Raw genomic sequence first — 20020 nt, 5'->3', positions numbered from 1 at the left:
CTCTCTCAAAAATAAATAAACATTAAAAACAAAAAGTTTTGAGCTGGTGCAATGAGAAAGACCTTAATTAACAGAAACAGGAATAAATGTTCAGGAAAGAAAATAATGATTTAGATTTGAATCTGTTAACATCAACACACTGGTAGAATGTATGGGTGGAAACTTCCAATGAGGAGTTGTCAGGGCTAGAAATGGGGTTTCAGAAATAAGTCACAAACAAGGAAGAATTAAAGCCATGAGACTGAATGAGTTCACCAAGAGACCATATAGAAGTGAGGATGGAGTGGAGGGCCAAGGGCAAATTCTTAAGGGAAACCTATATTTCAAGTTGGAAAATAAGATGAGGAGGCATAGGGATAAAAAGAGATATAAGAAAACATTATTGGGGGAGCCAAAGGTGGGGAGAATTTTACAGGTGTGGGGAGCAATAAGGCATGAGAGAACAGGGAAAATCATATAAAGTGATTAGGGAAAATAAGAATAAAAAACAAAACACTGCATTTGGTAAGCAGCTATCGACCTTCAAAAAATTATGATGAAGTGAGAAGAGCTAAAGCCAGATTACAAAGATGAAGGGAGTGGGTGATATCCGCACGGAAGCCGGTGGCAAAGATGACTTTTTACAGAAGTTTTGTGATGAAGAGGACGAAGGAAGGCCCTTGCTTAGGGGGGCAGCAGAGTGGCGGGAAAGTGGCTTTGTTCATGTATATGTTTGTGGGTTCGGTTTTCCTGTTTGTTTGGCTAGTTTTGGATACGATAAACCTGAGTATGATTATTACAGTCGGAGAGCAAGAGCCAGTGGTGACGCCAAAGAGAGAAAGAGAGGGCGATTATGTCAAATTGAGCAAAGCTTCAGGGCAGGCCGGCGAAGCTCCAATCAAGATACCAGAATGGCAGTTTAGCCATGGAGGAGGTGGAGGCTGTATAAGGGGCCAGGACAAGCTGGAGAGGGAGTACCAGAAGCAGACACGTGTAGGATGGACAGATGGGACGAGGGGGAGACGAGGGAGGCAGACCAGATGCTGGAGGTGACAGTGGTCGAGCGGTGTGGTATGGATGGGTGGAGTAGGCGTGCGGGTGGCACTGGGTAAGGGCAGCCTTCCTGGGCCTGTCTCACGCGCCTCGTGAAAGCAGACTCCTCTGCAGCTTCCGCCGCAGCTGCTCTCCCGGCCCTTAAGCTTCGTTCAACTCGGAGCACTACCTGTGCGCCTCGTCCTGCTACCACAAGGTGTTGGGAGATGGCCCTCGGCTGTCCTCGTGACTCTCCAGTGCCGGTGGCACAGGTATCTCGCAGTCGCTGTCCCGCTGCAATGAGGCCTCCTGGGCCTCCTCGCTCGGCCTGCGCCCGGCCCACCGCCCGTGGCCCTGCGGCATCCGACGGGCCGGACCCGAGTCCGGCAGCTACGCGCACCCAGGAGACAGAGCAGCTGCAAGGCCTCGACGACCGCTTTTGCCGTAGTCACGGAGGAGACGCACCAACGCAGGAAATAGAAGACCGATCCAAGCCGAGGCGACCGCGCTGGAGCAGCGCCACGCCGGCCCGACGCGCCTGGTGAGCTCTTCCGGCGCGAGCTGCGCGCGCAGCTGTAGGAGGCGGGCTCGGCGCAGGCGCAGGGGCGTTGCTGGAGCGCGTCGGCCCGGCGGACTAGGCGCTGCGGTTGCGGTCAGGCTGCGAGGAGGGGAGCCAAGGGTGCCCGGAGGCGTGGCAGCGCGATGTGGATGGCACCTCGCTGGCCCGCCTGGACCCGGAGAAGAGGCTGGAGTCGCTGCTAGACGACCTGGCCTTCGTGCGCCAGGTGCAAGATGAGGTGGCTGAGCCGCTGGCCACACTGTAGGTGTCGTCGCAGGCCTCGGCCGACGTGAGCGTGGCTGTGGCCACACCACACCTCAGTTCGGCGTTGAGGTTCCCTGGCCCCTAGGTCAGTGGAGGAATGTGCAAGTCCAGGTTTGCCAGCCTGAGCTAGCAGGCGGCGCGAAGCGCGGAGGCCAACAGGGCCGGCCGCGAGGAGATTCACGAGTACCGGTGCGAACTGCAGGCATGCACGGTCGAGACTGAGGGGCTGCGTGGGGCCAACGAGTGTTGGGAGAGGCTGGAGCTGGAGAGCGGCACAGTGCAGACACGGCCAGCTGCCAGGATAGTGTTGGGCCGCTGCAGAGTGATGTCACCAAGAGTGTGACATGGCTTGCCACCTTCAGGAATACCAGGACTTGCACAGCGTCAAAATGTTTCTTGGTATGGAGATAGCAGCTTTATGGGGAGCTACTGTAAAGTGAAGACCCACGTTTTAGCGCCAGTGGGTTAAGCATTTTAGGACTGAATCCCCCTTCCGATCCAGGTTATCTGTGTCCACCTAGAATCCTCAGTTTTACGACCTCCAAAGATTCATCCACTGGTCTGTCTCTTAGGAGAAGGTTTCTAAGATAGCCTCTAAGAAAAACTTCCAGATAGGGGGAGATTTTGAAGAAATATTGGAAGAGACCATAGTATCTACCAAGGAAACCAAGAAATCAAATATAGAAGAAAGCACTATCTCAAGACAAAAAATATAATTCTGGTGCTTAAAAAAACTTAATGTTTAAAAGGAGGTAATATGTAGGGGCGCCTGGCTGGCTTAGTCGGTAGAGCTTATGACTCTTGATCTCACGGTTGTGGGTTCAAGCCCACGTTGGGTGTAGAGATTAATTTAAAAAATGCAATCTTTAAAAGGGGGGATAATACGCATTTGACTTGTTAAAGATCCTACTCCTGAATCAAAACCCCTGTCACCACCGTAAAATGTCTTCAAGACTTCAGTCTCCTATTGAGCATCGCATACTTTCTCTAACAAGAAAACCACCCCTTGAGTTGGAGCAAACTACAGTCCTTGAGTAATCACAGAGGAGTTCTCGAAGAACCCAGCCTTCTCACCTAAAGCTCAAGGTTCACAGCAATAGATGATTCAGGTACAGAGGAGATACAAACTAAGGTGCTAAATCTGTGATCATCATTTGCTATGAATTGAAGTTAAAACCTATATCCACTCACTATGCCAGCCATTGCCCAGCTATATAATCTCATTCTAGTTACCTAAAACATGAGATCACTGCCAAAGATAAACCAATGATCCATGCCTCACACCACTCTGACAGAACTATTTCACAAATTATAGGTGTTTGTTTAATGGACACTTTGCTTCCTATCATGTTCAATTCCACATATCCTTCCCCCACCCCAACTAAGGGGGGGAAGCTAGTGTAGTATTCTTCACCTTAAATGCATTGGGATTCTTCTTAAAAGAACTTACCCCCTTTTGTTTCTTTGCCCAATGGATAAAATTAGATTCACGTTGAACATTTCTATGATTTGTGTAATAAATTGTCACTATGCATTTCATATCCTTCCAATTTTGTAAGTAAAAAATGGCAGTACAAGTTTTAAGGATTTCCCCCAATAAATAAAATAATGAAGAGTCCCTAGATTTTAGGCTTTCAGCTTATTCAAATCCATTTAATTAGGGGGAAAAAAAAACTATTAGGAATGTAGCTTTTCACCATAACTGTGGAAACACAGGAATAGTATCCCAAGCTGTGATTCAGCTGACCTTAGAATTTAGTGGCATAAGCTGGAAAAGGTGAGTTTTTGTGTGAATGGAAAGAACGAAGGTCTCATTTATCTGTGGCAGTTCTTTTGTGGTGATACAGAATTAGCTGTTTTGTGTCCTTATCCTTAGATGGAACCCACATATTACCCTTCCTACTGGTCCAGGTCCTCACTCTCCTATGCCTCTTAAGAGTGTTGAGTGTAGATTATGTTATCTCCAGGACACAATGCTACTGCCCTAAAGTCAAAGAAGTCACTTCTGCTCAATGAACACCACCAGAAAAAAAAAATCTTTCTTTTTTCTAAAAGAGTCTTGCCCAATAGTTTTACCACTGCTGCATGGTTTGTAGGGTGTCCCTTCTCCGCTGAGGAGGAAGAGACACTGAGGCCAGAGAAGGGGCATACGTGCTCCTACTCACGTGCTAGGAAGTACATTCTGGAGAGTCAGCTTTTCATCTGCTCAGTTGTATAGCAGCTACATTGCACAGTCTTCCACATGTGCCAAGTCTGATGTAGGATTAATTCTCTATCCACAGTCACTTCTACCAGACCTAAAGAGTTGTCCTGTCTCTGTCACACATCTCCACTAAGAGCTCCGTGGTAACAGGAACTCTGTGGTAACAGGAACATTATACTTTTACTGAACTTTCTTATTCTAGTACACGCTTCAGTAATTCAAGGAACTGGAGAGATATTTTTCTTCTTTCCCTTACTCCATCCTTGTCTATACTCCCCACACTTACTGTAAAACATTAGTAAAATAAGAATTATGATCATGCAAATTCCACCGACATGAAAAAAAAAAGCAGTTTTCATTTGGGTCTATGCTCTCTAAATCTGGGAGTCTCCCTGCCCCCCAGCACTTGCTCCCTTCCCACCCACCCCCACACAAATGCCAGCCTGTGTGACAAATAAAATCTTATGAATCATGAAAGCCAAAAATCTATTTTAATCCTAAAATTACCTTCTACATTGCTATTTTGTAACTTATGTTGTTCCTAATTATGGTATTAACCAGTCAATGTTTTAATTTTTTTCTAATTCTAGAAGATGAATAAGGCCAAAAATGTATAAATAAACTAATCCATATTACTAGTTTCTGTGTTTCTTCAAGAGACAGGATGCCAGATAGAAGACATTTCTGAGATATAATCTGTTATCAGTCTAAGTGCTGTAAGTCTGGGTTTTTTAAGAGGCTTAAATCACAGTGCTTGCATTACTACTTATAAAGCCTATTTCTGCTGATAGTACCTGACTACTGACTCTCTTTTGATGATGAAAGAATTGGGAAGTTGGAGTCATAGCATGATGGATTTGGCAGAAGCTTTTCTGTATCTCTCCATTGTCCGGTCTGGTTAGGAAAGCGAAAGAATTGCCCGATGCTCTTTCATTTTAGTTCTCTTTATTTGTCTTCTAGTGTTTCTGGTTGTTTGAGCTATATTTAGAATCAGACACCATGGATGCTGTGAGAAAGAGAGAGGGACAGAAGGAGGGAGGAAAGGACAGAGACAGAGGCAAACAATCAGGATGAGATTTGAATCCTGGCTTGGATTCTGGTCTTTTCTATGAAAGGACAGTTCCCCAGAACTAAAACTCATTATTTACTTTGGGACTAGTAAATTCCCCAGCAGAAGCAGTGGTGGTAACATTGTGGCTTCACATCTGTGAATATTTGGGCTTATGTGGTGCTTGGGACTGCCTCTCTCCAGTGAAAGGGCTCTGGGGCTTATAGTCCATGGAGCCTGCCATCCAGAGGCATAAATCCCACCGCTGGACTCTCCGTCCAGACATCTAGGTTTAGCAATGGCACCCACAGGTATTCTCTCTCTTCAGGAGCTTGCCCCACTGTTATGCATGTTGCTGACCTTGCTTCCAGTAGGTCATTCATATTTCCTTAAGGATCACTCACATTTCCCCTTAATACTGCCCTTCCCTCTTTGTCCTTGGACAAGGGGGAGTCTGCCAGTTTTATTAGGTATGAAAGTAATTGATAAGTCCTTCAGAAGGCAGAGCCCTGAAGTCAGAGCCAGCCTGCATAAAAGGGCTAAGGTCCACCAGCCAGGAAGAAGGGAGGGAACCTTGGCCAAGGGGTGATTTATGCTGCGTCAGCCCTCCAGATCTTTCCTATGTGTCCTCTTGGAAGAGTTCCTACCTGGACTCAGGCCTGCCCTCCATGGGCACTGGACTGGGGCTCCCTCCTCCCTTGTGTCAGCATTTACCTGCCCTGTGTCCTATTCCTGTCACCTCTCTCCTAGGTGATAGGCAGCAAAGGACACAGGCTAAACAGGTGGGCGTTGGAGACCGACTCTGGGGATTTGAATCCCAGCTATGCTACTTAATAGCTGTGCAACCTTGGGCAAGTTATTTGACTCTCTATCCCTCACTTTGCTCATCTGTAGAAAAAGAATAATAATAATACCCTATGACAGGGCTTTTGTGAAGATTGATGAGTTAAACTGTGCATGAAGCACTCTGTAGTACCAAATAAGTGTTAGCTACTACTTGAAAAACTCACTCCTTCAAGGTGTTAAAAGTGATAACCGTTTTATGTGTTGTCGCTTACGTGATTTTTGTATTTTAATGAGGGCCTTGTGGAAAGGGTCCAAGGAATTAACTTCAAAGGACAGAACTATGGAGAAAATGTAGAGACCTTCTATTACTCTTAAATCATACTACTGCAGCTGTCAAAAATACTGGCCTTTCCCGACAGATATTTTTTAATCTAATACTTCCTTTCAATCAACAAGAATGAGGGTGGCTGCTTAAGAATTATCACAGATCAAAGACTTAATTAATCTGGGAAGCAAATTGGTCAGGGCTAAAACAAGGTCAAAGCCATTCCCTACTCTAAATACCACAGTGCAAAGGAAAGAGTAGTACATTTAACTACCTGCCCCTCTCCTTTTAGATTTTATTTTTCCTCGTCGTGGCTACAAAAGTTTGTAGCCAATAGGATGTCCATAAAGGAACAAAGGTTAGTAAAGCAAATCGCCAAATATAGGAAGTTAATAGCACAGACGTAGATGATTTACTTCCTAATGATCTCATAATTCTCAAATATGTCTGACTACAGTGTATTCCTTAGGAATGAAAAGCAAAGAAGAGCTTAGATGAGTGACAAAACTAGGTCCTGAAGAGCAGAAGATGGGTTACTACTGCTAACATCTCCCCTCCGTCCTGCCCTCATGGCTCACTAATGTTGGTAGATCTGAAGTCATGGAATGGACCCTTGTCAATTACTATTAGTAATAGTAGTAGTGGGAGCAGTAGTAGAATTAGGCTGTTCACATCCTGCACCCTCGCAGTTTTGAGCAGACTCCTTTTCCTGTACATCTTGATCCCAGGCAAAACTTGCCTCGCTTTGCAGGAGCTGAAGACACTGTCCCAGTGGCCCTTGCACTTGGGGCTCAAGCTCCGACTGAGACTCTCTCCATCAGACGCATGCATTGCAGCCTTCAGCTCATGGTACCTAGAAGGGAAGAGGGGTGTCCTGGCTGGTGGTTGGCAGCAGCAGTGTCAACAGTGCTGTTTAGGAGCAGCAGCGGCACATATGACTGGTGACTTCAGAGGGCAGGCTGTGGCGTCCAGCGTTATCCTCGCTAGATGGGCTCCGGCGCAAGAGTTTGGCTGCCGTCCTGGCTGCTGCCAGGCCCCATTTGTTCCTGCTCAGTTCCTGAGACTGGCTCTGTGGTCTGTGAAATACACAATATCCTTTTATTAAATGCTTTTTTTCTGCTTAAATCAACCACATCTGTTTCAGTTGTTTGCAACTATAAAACCCTGACGAATACAACTGGTGAGACAAGTTTATCACTCTCATGGCTGGGACTGCCAGCTGTGTGCCGGTGTTCTCCATTTCAGCTTTTGGTAATAGAACTTGGATTTTAGCTGTACCCTCAGCAGCATCAGGTCCTGATCTTAGAGGGTGGATGTTAATTCTTTTGTTTGTATCTTTTCTGGGTCAGTTGATTGATTTTTCTTTTCATTATGTATTGTTGTTGTTTTTCAGCTTTTTTGCATGCCTGGTAATTTTTTTTCTTTTTCTTTTTTTTCTATTTTTTTAATTTAATTTTTTTAAATTTACATCCAAATTAGTTAGCATATGGTGCAACAATGATTTCAGGAGTAGATTCCTTACTGCTCCTTACCCATTTAGCCCATCCCCCCTCCCACAACCCCTCCAGTAACCCTCAGTTTGTTCTCCATATTTATGAGTCTTTTATGTTTTGTCCCCCTCCCTGTTTTTATATTATTTTTGTTTCCCTTCCCTTATGTTCATCTGTTTTGTCTCTTAAAGTCCTCATATGAGTGAAGTCATATGATGTTTGTCTTTCTCTGACTAATTTTACAAATACCCTCCAGTTCCATCCACGTAGTTGCAGATGGCAAGATGTCATTCTTTTTGATTGCCAAGTAATACTTCATTGTGTGTGTGTGTGTGTGTGTGTGTGTGTGTGTGTGTGTGTATGTATATCACATCTTCTTTATCCATTCGTCCATCGATGGACATTTGGGCTCTTTCCATACTTTGGCTATTGTTGATAGTGCTGCTATAAACATGGGGGTGCATGTGTCCCTTTGAAACAGCACACTTGTATCCCTTGGATAAATACCTAGTAGTGTAATTACTGAGTCATAGGGTAGTTCTATTTTTAGTTTTTTGAGGAACCTCCATACTGTTTTCCAGAGTGGCTGGACCAGCTTGCATTCCCACCAACAATGCAAAAGAGATCCTCTTTCTCATCCTCGCCAACATCTGTTGTTGCCTGAGTTGTTAATGTTAGCCATTCTGACAGGGGTGAGGTGGTATCTCATTGTGGTTTTGATTTGTATTTCCCTGATGAGAGTGAAGTTGAGCATTTTTTCATGTGTCAGTTGGCCATCTGGATGTCTTCTTTGGAGAAGTGTCTATTCATGTCTTTTGCCCATTTCTTCACTGGATTATTTGTTTTTGGGGTGTTGAGTTTGGTAAGTTCTTTATAGATTTTGGATACTTACCCTTTATCTGATACGTCCTTTGCAAATATCTTCTCCCATTCTGGCTGTTGTCTTTTAGTTTTACTGATTGTTTCCTTCGCTGTGCAGAAGCTTTTTATTTTGATGAGGTCACAGTAGTTCATTTTTGCTTTTGTTTCCCTTGCCTCCAGAGACGTGTTGAGTAAGAAGTTGCTGCAGCCAAAATCAAAAACGTTTTTGCCTGCTTTCTCCTTGAGGATTTTGATGGCTTCCTGTCTTACATTTAGGTCTTTCATCCATTTTGAGTTTATTTTTGTGTCTGGTGTAAGAAAGTGGTCCAGGTTCATTCTCTGCATGTCGCTGTCCAGTTTTCCCAGCACCACCTGCTGAAGAGATTGTCTTTATTCCATTGGATATTCTTTCCTGCTTTGTCAAAGATTAGTTGGCCATATGTTTGTGGGTCCATTTCTGGGTTCTCTATTCTGTTCCATTGATCTCAGTGTCTGTTCTTGTGCCAGTACCATACTGTCTTGATGATTACAGCTTTGTAATATAGCTTGAAGTCCGGGATTGTGATGCCTCCTGCTTTGGTTTTCTTTTTCAAGATTGCTTTGGCTATTCGGGGTCTTTTCTGGTTGCATACAAATTTTAGGATTATTTGCTCTAGCTCTGTGAAGAATGCTGGTGTTATTTTGATAGGGATTGCATTGAATATGTAGATTGCTTTGGGTAGTATCGACATTTTAACAATGTTTGTTCTTCCTATCCAGGAGCATGGAATCTTTTTCCATTTTTTTGTGCATGCCTGGTAATTTTTGATTGGATGTTAAATACTGTGAATTTTATCTTGTCAGATGCTGAATAACTTTGTATTCCTATAAACATTCTTGAGTTTTGTTATGGGGTTTGGTTAAGCTACTTGGTATATTAGTCTCCTGATGCCACTGTAACAAATTACCTCAAACTTACTGGCTTAAATATGTAGGCATATATTCTTTAACAGTTGTGGGGGCCCAAAGTCTGAATACAAAGTGTCAGGAGAGTGTCTCCAGAGGATCTAAGAGAGAATCCTTTTCTTGCTTTTCCAGCTTCTGGTGGTACCCAATATTCCTCTGTCGTCACCATTCCAATCAGACTCTGTCCTCCCATTGCTTTCTTCTCTGTATAAATCTAGTCTCTCTTTGCCTTCTTCTTATAAGGACACTGAGATGGCATTTAGAGCCCACCTGGAGAATCCAGGTTGATCTCTTCATCTGAAGATTCTTAATGCTATCACATCTGTAAAGATACTTTTTCCAAACAAGGTAACATTGATAGGTTCCAGGGATCAGGACTTGATATCTTTAGGCCACCCAAAGGTATGGAATGTAATGTAAATTCATCCCATTACATTTAGAAACAATCTGAGCCTTTTAGGCCTTATTTTAAGCTTTGGTAGGACCAGAGCAGTGTTTAATCTAGGGTTCATTTTGCTTCACCACTGAGGCAAAAACCCATGAGAATTCCACCTGATGGCCCACAAATTATAAGGTTTTCTACTCTGGCTAGTGGGAAGAGGAGCGATTCCTGACTCTGTGAGCTCTCAAGAGTTGTCCTGCTAATACACTCAGGTGATTCTTTCACAGGCCTTGGCTGTTTTCCTCACATACATGCAGTCATCAATGCTCAGGTGAGACCCAGGGAGAGGAGAACCCTCCACGGATCTCCGGAGTGGTCTCTCTGTGCACCTTCCTCCTCTCCCATACTCTGCCTTGTGGATTCTAACTACTTGGGCTTCTGGGACTCCCAGCCCAATCCTCAACTCTGGATATCCCCTACCGGCACCATGGCCTGGGGCAACTCTAGGGTTCCCCTCATTTGTTTCCTGTCTCTCAGGGATCCCTGTCCTTTGTCACCTGATGTCCAATGTCTTGAAAACCATTGTCTAATGTGTTTTGTCAGTTTTTGTTGTTTTTCGGTAGAGACTACAAATCTAGTTTGTTGTTCCATCTTGGCTGGAAGTAGAAAGCCATGTTTTTTAAAACTAAAAATTACAACCAACTGTACCTTCCCTTCCTCTTTCTCTCATCTTGCTGACTAGAATGTGGGTGGTGGGAGGTGGAGCAGCCATCAGGAACTATGAAGTAAGAGCTGAGATCGACAGAAACATGAGATAGAGGGGACGTGTGTGCCAGCCTCTCGCTGCCCACCCAGACGCTTACGTAGAGAGATGTGCATTTTTATCTTGTCCAAGCCATCATAGTTTTAGATCTCTTTGGTTCTGTAGTTTGGTACCTATTTGATACAACTATCATTTATGAGATATCATAGTGTCATCTAGTTTTGCCCTTTCTGGTATAGTGATTTGAAAATTGATACAGTTCTTCATTGAATGGTGCCAGTGGGCCTCAACAGCAGTCTGATGTCACCTCCTCAAAACTAATTTCCCATGGGAATAAGTGAATATACATGCATATATATTAAGTAATAAACATATTCAAATATATATAATCATTATATATATTTAATAATAATTATATATATATATATATAAAAGCACAATAAATAAATTACTTAGTAGCATTTTATGACACCGACTTCTAATTCAGGGACCATAAACCTATGACCTGTGGGCTAAATCTGGCCCATCCCCTGGTTTTGTAGAGCCCACAGCTAAGAATGATCTTTACATTTTTATACAGTAGAAAAAAAATCAAAAGAATTTCTTTGACAAGTGAAAATTTTACAGAGTTCGTATTTTAGTGTCCATATGTAAAGTTTTATTAGAACACAGCCACACTCATTCATTTATGTATTATCTATGGCTGCTTCCATGCTTTAATGGCAGAGATGAATGGTTGTGACAGAGACTGTATGACATGCAAAGTCCAACACATTTACTATCAGACCCTTGCAGAAAAAGTATAACAACCCCTATTTTAGTCCAAAACTCTAGATCTACCTCTTAATAGGCATTTGGATGCCATTGTCATGTGACATAAAGACAATCTTCACTTGGAGCACCGGCAAATGATTAAAACAAAACAAAACAAAAAAACAGGGCTGTAGGCACCATGCTCGCTTACAGTTCTGGAGCATGTAAACAACAGAGTGTTCACACGGTGCAGTCAACAGCTGGTGGGCGTGGCTATTCCTACCATGAGGAATTTCAAACCACCATGGAGCACACAGCCTAACCAAGGTTTTGTACTCACTCAGCCAAACAGATTTGGAATTAGACTATTCTTGAGGTTTCCCTTCATCTCTACCTCCATAAAAAAAGAGGGGCTTTATATTAAAATTTTTTTTTCATTTATAAATAATGCCTCGGAGTATTTCAAATCCTCAAAATTCAAATTGACCATGCAACCATACTGTAATGATAAATGTGTCCCTCTCTTTCACATGGAGAATTATCCTCCTTTTATGTCTCATGCTTTATTCCATTGGCCAAAACTTTTGGAAAGCTGTGAACTGATGAGGAACTGTTCACTGTAGTACCAATTCCAGGAGGACCCTAAGTTAAAAATCCCTAAAGTGTATGATCTCTCAGGCTCTGTTCACATCTAAGGGAGGGGTAACATTTGTTCAAGCACCAACTTTTAGCAACTGGGGGACCCCAGAATTAAGAGGTGATGTTAATGCCATATGTGGTCTGGAATCTGAAGAAAAGCTAAATCCTGCCCTAAATCACCCACTTTTGAAAGCCTCCCTGAGAGAGACAGTATTTGGGTTTGGGTCCCATATGCGATGTAGAATCCAAGGAACTAGGATGAATCCATGGAAGCCTCCTTTTATTCCATAGAAGAGAAGCCTGAGGAGGTCTGTCTCTGTCAGTTTCTGCATCGAGGTCCAAAAAGTGTTGGATTAAGGAAAGGCTCCATCCAGCAGAAGAAAAGAGGCCTTTGCTTTGACACCTACAAAATGAGCTAGCCTGGGCTTTCTACACAGGCACTCAGGCCAGGCTGAAGAGTGAGAAAGAGGCGACAGGTCTTCCCAGTTCTGAGGAGCAAGGCCTATGCCACCTAACTCATCTTTCCCAGAAGTGGAAGGGAAAACGGGAGAGGGAGTTGAGTGCACCCACCTCTGCGACCCATGGGCAAAGGGAGTTGACTGTGGTTTCAGAGAAAGAGGAGGAAGCAGAAGCCCCCCCCCCCCCCACCCCGCGTTGGGCACAGGGCCTTTATCTCAGCACACTGATGCCCCCAACAGGTGTAATGGCTGATAAATGTCCTTAAAACACCAACCACTGCAGAGGAGGGGGAGGAGTGTTGAGCTCCCCCTAGAGGCCAGGGCCAAACACGTGCCAGAGACATCAAAGATTCTTCCATTCCTTCGAGGTGGTCTGACTGCATCCATTTAACAAGCAAGGAAACAGAGGCTTAAAGAGGCTAAGGATTTGAGGAAATAGTGTGATGCAGTGGAAAAAACATGGACTTTGGAGTCAAATCTAGGGAGACTTAGCCAGCCACTGACTATCTGATTTAGCTAAGTGACTCCAAAATGTTAATATAAAAATACAGTGAAATCCTACTGCATATTCAAGACTAGCATAAGTCTGGCATATGGTAGGTGTGTGGTAATTTTAGTTATTATCCTTTCTTTGTTCAAGATCACAGGGTCAGTAGGCAGCAGGAGGAGGTGAAGTTCGAAGCCTAGTGCTCTCTCCTCAGTGAAGGCTTCCTCTCAGCTTCCCCTGAGCATAACACCCAGTTTCCCATTTTGGAGGCTTTTCACAGTTAAGCTGGTTGATCTTCATATCTTAGAAGCAGAAGATGGTTCCCAAACAACCCCTTTTTAGGGCTAGAGTCCCATCCCTTCCCCACAGCTTCTTCACTCTCACCTCCGGGGGAGTATAAACACCCCTCAGGGAGGGCTGGAACTAGGAGGCTGGCCAGTCTTGCCCTTTCCCAGTGATTTTTCAGGCTCACAAGGGAAACCCTTGAAGGGAATCCCTCTGGGCAGCAAAGTCCATCCCTTTTATGGACAGATTCTCCTGCCGCTGCATAGCAAACCCTGAGCAAATTTTTTGGCATGCAAAAGGCTACAGATCTTTTTGTCCGAAAGGCAAACATGCCTCTCTGATTCATAACAGCAGCTCAGTTTAAAGGTTTTCAAATCCCATTGAATGCCTCCTCTATCTAGATTTTTTTCTCGGACTTAATGAATAGTAAGATGCTAAAGCCAAAAGGATCCCGTTATTTACAAAGCGATTTTGTGTAACTGGCTACCTCTAATCTAGGGTTTTTCAACCTAAGCACTATTGAAATTTTGGGTAGGGCAATCCTTTGCATTGTGGAATGTTCAGCAGCCTCCCTGGTCTCCACCTATTACACACCAGTAGCAGGCCCCACACCACTCCCCAACTTGTGACAATCCAGAACACCTCCAGACATTATTAAATGTCCCCTGGGAGACAAAAATCACTCCCACTGGAGAACTACCGCCCTAAACAGATCTAGTATGAGATTTCAAATGGATTTTGAGCCTGCAATTCTTAACTTCTTCTGCCATTCTGGACAACTCAAGTCATTAGTAAATCTAATGGGAATATTGGGGGTACCAAGTATGGTTAGATTTAAGGCTGCCGCGAACAGTTGTGTACAGCCCAATACTGAGAGGCTCACCATCTTATTTCTGACTCAATGTCAAGACAAGATGACGTGGGTAGGGTGCTGAACTAAACTGACACTAAACAACCCATAAGATGAACAAACCTTTTCTAAAATATTAAAGTCCCAGGCCAAAACGCAGAAATTGCATAGAAACCTCAAAGTACCCCAAATGCACTTCACATGTGATCTCATTTAATTAATCCCTGGCACAACTAGACGACAAGGTAAGGATGTCATTCCTTTTTACAGCTGGAACCAAACCTTGAGCAGGTTAATTATCTAAGGTCAGTCAGCTGATAACTGGTAGAGATGGCCTTAATACTCAGGCCTGCAATACTTTGCAGGGGAGGGGGTGATAATATTAGAGATCAACCAGTGCTCGTGTTTGGCCAAGGATTTGAATACAATTATCTTAACATATTATTTGGGTTGTAGATGGTAAAATTGGGACAGAGATCAATGTCGCCTTTTTTGTATAGCCATTTTCCCAGTCCTTTTAGGTCAGGCAGCTCAAACACAGGATTAGTCTTTTGGATCAAATACAACACCTTCCTCTCTAATCGTGGCCACTGATTCCCTCCTCCCTTGGTTAGATAGAATCCGGTGCCCCTGAAGTCACTATGACCCCAGGCAGTTGCTAGCTCTCAGCCTGTTATCTCTAAATCCACAACAGCTGGATTCTTTGGCATCAACCTTTCTCTGGAAATTCAGCCCCAGCAGGTAACTGCGAGTCCCATTTCCTACATTCAAGGAAAAGTCCACCTGTCCTTCCATTATTTGTCTTACAGAAAAAGCCACCCAACAGGCCCTGTGGATCCATGGAAATAAAAGTATGGAAAATAAAAAGGAAAAGAGGGCAGAGATGGAATAAAGAGGGGTAAAGGAGTAGGAAAAGCAAAAATACTGCAGAATACACAGTGCAGAGTAGGAAAGAAGAGACTACTGAAATCAGAAGATCAGGAGAAAGAAAACAAAGAGAAAGAGAAAGGTCAAAAAGATGAGAAAGAGATAAAGAGAAACTTAACTGGAAGAAAGGAACAATAAATAGAACCTGCTCCAAGGCCATCTTCATGACTGTTGACTTCTGGTTAGCTTTTAATCTGAATGCCACCTTTGAATAAATGGCAAAATGTCTGTGCACGACTCAGTAAAAACTTCTACCTATCAGAACGCAACCATTCTAGACTATTACATTAGCCAAAATGGTTTAGCTATACTCTATTTTGGGGAGAAAAATGGAAATAATCAGAATAAAAAACGACTTTTAAAAAAAAATTTTTTTTTTCAACGTTTATTTATTTTTGGGACAGAGAGAGACAGAGCATGAACGGGGGAGGGGCAGAGAGAGAGGGAGACACAGAATCGGAAACAGGCTCCAGGCTCTGAGCCGTCAGCCCAGAGCCCGACGCGGGGCTCGAACTCACGGACCGCGAGATCGTGACCTGGCTGAAGTCGGACGCTTAACCGACTGCGCCACCCAGGCGCCCCAAAAAACGACTTTTAAGAAGTCAAAAGAAAAACCCACATGGTAGATCTTCAGTATAGATTCACGTACTCGGTGCTGAATGGGATTCCCATCACAAGGTCCTGAGGCTGCCTTCCATAAATCATACTAGACAAGTGGCCTCACAGCTATAGAATCTCACCTACATGATCAAAAAAATTCTTTAAACAATTGATCCAAAATCCATAAAAATGTAATAGCTACCATGTATTAATCATTTATAATTGTTCCTACAGCAATGCTGTAAGGTGAGAACCATTAACCCCATTAGGGATAGAGACATTATGGCCAAGAGGGTTGAGTAACTTGTCCAAGCTCACACAGCTAGTCAATGGGATTGGCTGGAGACCTCTCAGTCATCCCCCCAAGCCACACCTATACCTCATCTCACACACACACACACACACACACACACACACACACAGTCACACAGTCATGCACTGCCATCTGGTTGTATTCAATGCACAGTTTTTGCTACAGTAGACCAGTAAACCCAGAAATTTTTAGTTTTTTATCCACAAAAGCTGAAACAAAATCATGCTTTGTGCTCAACTGAGAGAATTATAGAATTCCAGGCAGGGACAGCAGGGTCATAAAGTCCCCCTCTTTTTTTTTTTTTTTTTTTTTTTTTTTAGATGAACTTCACCAGGCTCAGTGAATTGAAAGGTCCTAAGTCACAGCGTTAGTTGCTACAGTTAACTAGAAAATTAAATCAACCCCCAATCTTCATTCTTGAAAATGCCCTATTCCTGTGGGTTTCCTTGTGCCCCTGAGGGCACGTTCTTCTCCCCCAGAGGGCTGCTTTGTTGCTCGCACACCAACTGTGGGGCCTATAGAGCCTCCCCAGCATGCCATTTTGCCTCCCTCCAGTGGTGGGGGCACAGGAGGAACAGCACCCTGTTGAGGTGCAGGTGGGGAGGAGACCCAGGAGGCCTATTTGGCAGACCATGACTTTGCTAAGAAGCTATGTGGCAAAAACTAAATCGGCACTTCCCAACTCTTTGCTTGATACTATTACTTTTATAATCTATGGCTCCCTTTAAATACAGTGTAACATAACAGGCTTATAATTCAAAACACATTTGTACAAAATGTAAAATCCTTACTGTACAAGCCCATGAATGTAAGAAGCAATGTTCCCTTCAGGCGTCCTATCAAAAGCAGACAACACTTCTTCAAACAATGTGACATTTTTTTGTCTGCTTGCTTTCGTGCTCTGCAACATCCACTAACTGTTGTTTTCCTATCGATCAACTGTTAGGTTTCACATGGGTCCTCTTGCTGGTATGTGAGTGCACGTTAAGCACTTGTTTTCTTTCAGGACAGACATTCCCTGCTGTGCTTTTCCTGGATTTGGGCTATTTTTATTATTTACTTTATGTTGCCACGGAGACGGGGAGATCACAGATGTTAAGAGTTGGAATCCAGGGCCACAGGAGACATTTATCATTGTACTTTGTATGAAGTGGGCTCTTGGTCCCTATTTCTGCAGAGCCTAGTGTTTATCTTATAAACGAGTTACTAATGAGAACTCAAGCCTAATGAATAATATGAAACTCTGCTTCACCTCCATGGCACATATTTTATACAACAGTAAGTGATCTCATAAGAGAGTAAGGTGGGGCTCATGAAAATATAGAGATTAGCAGCTGTCAGTTCTTCCCCTTGTAGGAAACAGAATGATGCATCAGAACAAGGGAGTCATTCATCATTTTTTCCCAGCCCCATGAAGAAGAGAAACTTTCCCAAATTATTTTATCCATGCTCTGCAAGGAAACAAAGAACCAGGGGGCTCACCAGCATGCCGCCATCATCACTGACAAATGTTTGTGGAATATCAGTGAGCAAAGTGTGAGTCTGAACAAAACAAAATATGGAGGACAATGCTTATGAGGCCACATGCTAAAACCATATTGTTTGGTTACTACCCAAAGTGGGGGTTAAAAGAAACAGCAGCCTTTATTATTTCCAAGGCTGTTTGTGGCTCAAAGCACAACTGAATTGAGAAGGGATAAAAACAAGGGCACAAAAACTCACTGCAGGTATCTTTGATGACTTGGACTTTGAACAAGTACCTTATAGAGTTCACTCCCCTAAAGGCCGGCCAAGGTAACTGGTGGTTGCTGTTGCTCTGTCCAAACCAGACTGGGGCGCTTAACAGTTTCCTTCTGCACACAGGAAGGCCATTGGTGCCAAAACAAAACTAAGCAGACAAACACCCAATGGTGACAAAAGACTGCCCACATCACAATAATCCAGTGCTTTGAGAAATCTCTCCTATCTGCTCTCTGCAAGCACGAAGGCCTTGATATCCTTCTTCATCTCACTTTTTTCAGGGGACTCTGATGAATGCCCCATTTGCTTGCTTACTTGACTATTGGCTCCTTCCAGGCCTTACTCTGGGTACTATCTTTGAGATTCTCTGTGGATCTTCACAATTCCCCTTCATCAAGCCCATAATCCCCTGCTAACCTGAACCCTAGTTTTAGGGACCTTACCCCAACATTTGCACTAAAAGGTATTTGGACATTTTTCATTCTTTCTGTCACTTCTCTTTCTATTTTCTTGCATATTCACTCTTTCTTCACCTCTCCCCTTCCTTCTAGTTTAAAGCTCACATTTTCTCTTTAAACAATCATTTTTCCTTTCCCAGTGGCCTTTATAATTTAGTTTGAAAATTAACATTTCTTTTTTTTAATTTTTTTAATGTTTTTATTTATTTTTGAGACAGAGAGAGACAGAGCATGAGCAGGGGAGGGGCAGAGAGAGAGGGAGACACAGAATCCGAAGCAGGCTCCAGGCTCTGAGTTGCCAGCACAGAGCCCAACGCGGGGCTTGAACTTACAGACTGTGAGATCATGACCTGAGCCGAAGTCGGATGTTTAACCCACCGAGCCACCCAGGCGCCCCCAAAATTAACATTTCTATAACTAAAATGTTTCAAGAGGCAATAGTGGCAGAAAGAACACTGGGCTAGTTTCAAGCTTCAATTCTAACATTTACGAGTTGTAAGATACTGGAGAAAATACTTAACGTCCCGAAACCTCAGTTTCCTCATTTGAAAAATGAGGATAACAGTCTATACTTTAAGAGCTGTTGTGAAGCTAGCATGGGTGAAAACCCCTGATAGGTTCTCACTCAAAGGTGATTCATTTGTTCAACTTAAAGATTCATTTGGTAAGTGTTATTGATTTATGTAATGGTGATGATGTTTTCATAACATAAAAAAATCTAGCTACAGGTGTCAAGAACGATGAAAGGTCTGAGGTTTTACCCTTCCTGCAAACTAGCAAGTTAACATGCTGCAGGTGCATGAATGCTGGCAGAAGACATAAGACTCCTGGGTCAGAGACAAAGGACTTCGTTATTCACAGCAATATTAGTCGTCAAAATGTTTTGGCATTTTTCTTGCACCAGTTTCCTGAACCACAGTCCCCACACAGCAACATGAAGAGGGCCAGGTGACACCTGCACCCACAATCAGTTGTTAGAGGAGGAGAGCCCTGAGCTTAGGGCACCTGGACATTGTACAGTGGTAAGTAGAGCATGCCTGCTCTTTGCTCCAGGAGAAGATACAATGTCTATCTTCCAAGGCTATTTACTATATGAACATCCTTGAAAAGATAGTCTAGAAGAAACCCTGTGCCTCCTCTTGCAGGACATCCACAAATGCAAGAGACCTGGAGAATTGTCTCCCAACAAGACCATATTGTTTGTCAAGCATTAGCATAATCCTGGCAACAAATGATCAGAATGCTTGAAATCTGAATGCAAGTTCAAGTCTGTTAGGTCCATCTGCATTGTAACAGAATCGATATTAAAGGATAAGATTAGTCTAATTGCAACATAAATTCGAATAGCAATTTACTATGATTTAAGATTTATACCTTCTTAAGTACAAGACAAGTGTTACAGACTGTATTTGGCCACTTAGCTCTTATTTTAAATATATTGTTATATTAAATTATCCTTCCTTTCCCATAATATATAAATCTATAATTTATAGCAGTATAGTATAGGACTTATGAACTCAGGCTCAGGAGTCAGCCCACCTAAGGTACAAATCTCAACATAACCATAAAGTCACCTTGGGCAAATTATTTAACTTCTTTGTGCTTTATTTCTGCTTCAGCAAAATGGAGATAGTAATAGTGTTTACTTCATAAGACTGAGGAGTGGATAAAATGTTATAATCCATGTAAGGTGCTTAGAATAGTGTCAGGCTTAAAATAAGTGTTAACTATTTTTAATGGTGAATATTCACACTAATCCTTTGGATATGGTGTTCTTCCCTAAGTGGAAGACTTTTAAAAATGTATCCAGTCTTGAACCCAGGATTTCATAATAAAGCCACAGGCACTTATAAGCAAAACTACTCTCCCACTT

The 20020-nt window shown here is 43.2% G+C and overlaps 1 pseudogene; it reads left to right on the top strand.

The window, feature by feature from the left end:
• The first annotated feature begins 977 nt into the window (after positions 1-977).
• Positions 978-2550, top strand: LOC115501933 (annotated as a pseudogene).
• The last annotated feature ends 17470 nt before the right edge of the window (positions 2551-20020 follow it).

This window comes from Lynx canadensis, chromosome A2 (genome assembly GCF_007474595.2).
Source record: "Lynx canadensis isolate LIC74 chromosome A2, mLynCan4.pri.v2, whole genome shotgun sequence".
Classification (NCBI taxonomy): Eukaryota; Metazoa; Chordata; class Mammalia; order Carnivora; family Felidae; genus Lynx; species Lynx canadensis.
This window is presented reverse-complemented; position numbering and strand designations above follow the sequence as displayed.